We start from the raw sequence: 5,943 nt of genomic DNA on the forward strand, positions 1-5,943 counted from the left end.
ATTTTCAGTGGTATTGTTAACAAACACGCCCCCCTAAAGAAAATTAGAATTAAAAACAGGTTCAGCACCTGGTTCGACCGTGATCTTGCAGAGTACTCCACCTCAAGAATTGCATTTGGCGAAAAGGCTTGGCACATGCTTACTCAAGCTCACTGGCTATCATTCAGGCAAATGAGAAATAAGTGCACTCAGGCTATCTGCAAGGCCAAAGTTAGTTACTTTAAGGAGCAGTTCTCTCTCTGTGGGTCTAACCCCAAGAAGTTCTGGAAAACGGTTAAAGACCTGGAGAATAAACCCTCCCTCACAACTACCCATGTCTCTTAATGTTGATAATGTGGCTGAGCTCTTTAATCAACAATTTATTAAAGTCTGGATTCCTATTTGACCCAGCCATGCCTCCTGCCTGTCCAACATTTCCTAATTTCCCACCACTTCTAATGCGACTATCCCTGATGCTTCTCCTTCTTTTACCCCTGCCCCCTACAAAGTTTCTCGCTGCATGCAGTCACTGAATGCGAGGTGCTAAAGGAACTCCTTAAACTTGACCCCAAAAGAATGACCCAGATGGTTTGACCCTTTCTTCTTTAAGGTTGCTGCCCCTATCATCGCCACGCCTATGTCCAACCTTTTAACCTGTCTCTCCTTTCTGGGGAGGTTACCACTGCTTGAAGGCAGCCACAGTTCGTCCTTTATTTAAAGGGGAGATCGCTGATCCTAAGTGTTTTAGGCTCATTTCTATTTTGCCCTGTTTGTCAAACGTGTTGGAAAAACTTCTCAGTAATCAACTGACTGGCTTTCTTGATGTCGATAGTATTCTCTCGGTATGCAATCTGGTTTCCACTCAGGTTATGGATGTGTCACTGCAACCTTAAAGGTCTTCAATTATGTCACCATTGCCCTTGATTCTAAGCAATATTGTGCTGCTATTTTTATTGACTTGGCCAAAGCTTTTGATACGGTAGACCATTCCATTCTTGTGGGCCGGCTAAGGAGTATTGGAGTCTCTCAGGGGTCTTTGGCCTGGTTTGCTAACTACCTTTCTCAAAGAGTACAGTGCATAAAATCAGAAAATCTGCTGTCTCAGCCACTGCCTGTCACCAAGGGAGTACACCAAGGCCCACACTCCTCTTACATCAACCACATAGCTCAGGCAAAAGGAAGCTCTCTCATCCATTTATATGAAGATTATACAGTCTTGTACTCAGCTGGCCCCTCCCCGGATTTTGTGTTTAATGCTCTACAACAAAGCTTTCTTAGTGTCCAACAAGCTTTCTCTAGCCTTAACCTTGTTCTGAACACCTCCAAAACAAAGGTCATGTGGTTTGGTAAGAAGAATGCCCTCTCCCACAGGTGTGATTGCTACCTCTGAAGGTTTAGAGGCTGAGGTAGTCACCTCAAACAAGTACTTGGGAGTATGGCTAGACGGTGCACTGTACTCTTTCAGCACATATCAAAGCTGCAGGCTAAGGTTAAATCTAGATTTGGTTTCCTCTATCATAATTGCTCCTCTTTCACCCCATCTGCCAAACTAACACTGATTCAGATGACCATCCTACCCATGCTAGATTACGGAGACATCATTTATAGATCGGCAGGTAAGGGTGCTCTCAAGCGGCTAGATGTTCTTTACCATTCGGCCATCAGATTTGCCACAAATGCTCTTTATAGGACACATCACTGCACTCTATACTCCTCTGTAAACTGGTCATCTTTGTATACCTGTCGCAAGACCCACTGGTTGATACTTATTTATAAAACCCTGTTAGGCCTCACTCCCCCCATCTGAGATTTCTACTGCAGCCCTCAATCCTCCACATACAACACCCATTCTGCCAGTCACATTCTGTTAAAGGTCCCCAAAGCACACACATCCCTGGGTCGCTCGTCTTTTCAGTTCGCTGTAGCTAACGACTGGAACGAGCTGCAACAAACATTCAAACTGGACAGTTTTATCTCAATCTCTTCATTCAAATACTCAATCATGGACACTCTTACTGACAGTTGTGGCTGCTTTGTGTGATGTATTGTCTCGACCTTTGTGCTGTTGACTGTGCCCAATGTTTGGTGCTGTTACCATGTTGTTAAGTTGTATTGCTACCATGCTGTGTTGTCATGTGTTGCTGCCTTGCTATGCTGTTGTCTTAGGTCTCTCTTTATGTAGTGTTGTGTTATCTCTTGTTGTGATGTGTTTTGTCCTATATTTATATATTTTTTTAAATCCCAGGCCCCCTGTCCCCGCAGAAGGCCTTTTGGTAGGCTGTCATTGTAAATAAGAATTTGTTTTTAACTGACTTTCAAAGGTTAAATAAAAAATAAATACAAAATAAAATGTGAGGATATAGGCCTAACCCTTGTAATGGGGACGGGCAAAATGCATATGCTACCACCTGATTGCTTAGCCATGGGAAAAGGCAACGGTCCAGATTATATTAAGTGATCTAGGCTATAACAATGATTATTTCCGCAGTCTATTAGCCTATCAAAGGTCTTGCTCAGCCTCAACATCACAAGAAAATGTGGTTGGTTTATTAAATGCCTACCGCAAATTACCAAAAAGTTAGAGTCAGTATTGGTATATGCAAAGACCAAACAGTTTAACAGATTCAGGAGAATCCCATTGAATCAGGCTATTAATTTCAGTGCAGTTGCAGTTTTACGCATATCCTTTGATCACAGATCATGAAGCCTGAACATGTCATTAGCTCATAACATGAACATAGCTCATTAGTACACCCGTGTGGTTGAATATATATGTTGTATGTCTTATGATCAACATTATTCATTGTTGTAACTAACACATACCATCAAGGGATACCTTACAATTGACAATAATGAACATCCTATGAAACCGCTATAAAAAACAATCTGGCAATATTTTATTGGTACATTTATATTTTTTGTACACTCACATGGCAATCATAGACTGAAATACTGAATTCTGGTGTGTGGAATAGAGGAGGTGGGTATTGTGTGGATGGGAGGTTCTGCCTGTCACTTGTTTTCAACAGGTAGTCAGTCTTGGAAGGTTGACTCAAAGGAGACTGCAAAGTCCAGGCACTGCTCCCCTCTTTGTTCTGAGTGTTTGCAGTGCTAGTGTTTTAATTAAGATAATCTGTGTATCTCACATAATGAGCCCAGTATGATAGTTGACTTGCTTTTTCTTAGCAGATAATGACAATAACAGTAGCTGATGTAATGGAAAGTTGGAGGGTGGTTGTGTGACAGGTTAAAGGAAATATTCATAGCCTGTTATACATTAAAAAGTATTAGTAAATTCATAGTATGTGAGGATCTTAAAACATCTAAGGTTAAAAAGATGCATTCAGTATTAGTTGATAGAGATTAATAACATTCATATAATTGTGTTAAAGTTAAAATCTGTCAAAGGGTATGAATTTTGAGAGTAATGTGTAAACGTTATATTGATTACTTTATTTTGTGGTGCCTAAAAGTGTTAATCTGTGATCTACGAAATGCTCTTAATCTATGAGCCGGAGATCGATTGCTCTGGTCTCCACCCATATTCCTGGGGAAAATTGCGGATACAACACCGTATCACTCTCGTGATTATTTCTCCCCTGTTTTCAGGGGCGTAACAGTTGGTAATGGAGGACATCAGGTGGATCCATGTCTGGGTGTTGGGCAGAACCCTTAGGTCCTGGAGAACAGGAGCAGAGTAAAGAGAAAGGGTAGGAAACACGTAAACAAGCAAACACACAGGTTAAAGAATTATCAGGCATGTTAAAAAAACAGTTATTAAATTGTTTAAATGTTTGATTAGAAATGCAATAATGTTAATGGCAGACAGAAAAGAAAACGTCTCATTTTTTTTATGTCAGTGGGTTTGATAACGGAGGTAAGAGATGGTCCCTGGAAAAGACAAATGTCATGACCACTGAAGTCATACACCTTAACAGTACCTACCTGGTTGTAGTTGAGGACTTTACGTAGGACAGGTGCTTGTAAGGGCACGGATGATAGGCCAGTCGAGGTTGTTTAATGACGCTGATTAAACAGAGCAAATATAGCACAGTATGACTTGACAACTGTGTTAACTAAGAGTTTGTGCTATAAATAATATGGCTACAATTGGTTATCTGCTGGCTAACAACATGGCTGTGACTTCACCAATGAATGATCAGAAGTAACGATCAGTGTAATGATCAGTGTAACTACACAGCACTACTGATCAGCACCATCATCCTCACACAACTTGAATGTATAATGCATCCACAAGGCTCATTGCTAAAACAAATACCCACATAATCAGTAAATAGTATACATCAATATAACCACAGGGCATATAAGACTAGACACTGAAATGCTAAATGTCTGAAATGAGATGACAGAAACAACAGGGTGAGCAAGCTTACAGTTGCGAGCTCACGGTAAAGACGCTAATTAGCATAACAAAGGAGTGCGTCCACAACACATGAATTGTAAGAAACATGAACTCACATTTCTGAAGGACACCCACTGGCCTTGGCTAAAACAAAGAATGCTAACTGGAGGTAATCACATGAGATGGCTGGAATTTATCCCGGCTTGTGTACTCTCTCGTTACTTCCTACTCCTCAGTTAGAGATCGCCCAGCATGCTCTGCTCCACATCACCGGTGGCCGGAGATACAGCTCTCCTATAATTAACTAATATTTACTCTCATCAGTCTTTCGTACACTGGAAGTGGCGGTTACTCAGCGTGACCCAGTAGTTAGCCTTGAGATTGATATTTGGAGAAACGTCTGGTACTGCTGACAGCATGGCGATGCCGCACACCACGAGATGGCAAATGAAAATAGTTATCTGAGATTTGTATATTCACCTTAACGGATGGTGACCCCAGCTAGAAGCACTAAGCTTTCCCGGGTCTCGTCTTCCTTTCAAGCTAAGTCATTTGCCCAGATGTCGAACCTCTTGGTCCCCTTGATTCTCCTCCGGTGGCTCTCCGTTTTCTCATGTACTCTGTCCATGTTCAGTCTCACCTTGATTGATAGAAATGCAATATTTAATATTTCTACAGATGTATAACTCATATCTCTCTTGGAAGGCCAGAAAATAAATTAACAGTGGACAATCATTTTTATATGGTAAAAGGATGTGGAAGTTTTTTAAGTCTGCGCCTGAAGGTGGTCTTCGAAGGCGGTCTGATCTGGTTCAACACTTCCACCACATCAGGTGGAGTATCAGTGACCTCAAAGTACGTTATACAAAAACAGCAATAGAAAAACCCGAAGTCAATCACACTTTTCTTATACTACAGTATATGCAATCATTTCATATACACGTGCATTGTTTACGTAAACGTCCCCTCCATACAGCAGGCGATAGGGTGAGTACTCTGGAGGCCTGGACACTGCTGTTTTGTGTGCAAAGATAATTACCTTCAGATTGTCCTTCCATCATTCCTGGTACCCGTCTTTGCACATGGCAGTCACGTTCATCCAAACGTGGAGTCACCATACATCTATCTACACATTCACATGATATAACTCACATTTTTATTTATATATATATTAAAAAGTAAACCATTAGCAACCTAGCCTAACTACATTACTTACAATGGGGAAAATACCAAATAGTTTTTCACATATTCCTTGAACACCATCAAACTCATGAACTATGTAATTAACCATGTTACATCAATCATTTGAGTCATATTGCAATTTTGCACATTACATACCTGAATTTATAGGGTTAATTGATGAGACGGGGGAAACGTTCGTTTTCAGAACTTGTCATTCTCCAAGAGTGAAGAAGAAATGTCCAAGATCTCACAAATGCACTCCATTGACGTCACAGCTTCCCCTAGCGGCAGTAATTATATAAATCAATTAAATGAAAATACCAGCGAGGCCTAGAAATAGCGCCATAAAATAACAAAATAAAATGACCTTACATATGTTTGTGTCACATATACACATGGCATATGTTTGGGTACCACCT

The 5,943-nt window shown here is 40.8% G+C and overlaps 1 long non-coding RNA gene across 2 annotated transcripts; it reads right to left on the reverse strand.

Moving 5' to 3' along the window:
- Positions 1-2,854: 2,854 nt before the first annotated feature.
- On the reverse strand, positions 2,855-5,783 carry LOC118358939 (uncharacterized). 2 transcript variants are annotated; one of them, XR_004820563.2, is made up of 5 exons: positions 5,681-5,783; positions 5,382-5,468; positions 4,823-4,982; positions 3,925-4,005; positions 2,855-3,658 (listed from the first exon to the last, which is right to left on the reverse strand). It is a non-coding gene; the product is annotated as an uncharacterized LOC118358939 (long non-coding RNA). The 2 variants fall into 2 exon arrangements; XR_004820562.2 differs by having other exon boundaries at positions 4,459-4,982.
- Between the last annotated feature and the right edge of the window lie 160 nt (positions 5,784-5,943).

The sequence above is a fragment of the Oncorhynchus keta genome, unplaced genomic scaffold (assembly GCF_023373465.1).
Source record: "Oncorhynchus keta strain PuntledgeMale-10-30-2019 unplaced genomic scaffold, Oket_V2 Un_contig_8493_pilon_pilon, whole genome shotgun sequence".
Lineage (NCBI taxonomy): Eukaryota > Metazoa > Chordata > Actinopteri > Salmoniformes > Salmonidae > Oncorhynchus > Oncorhynchus keta.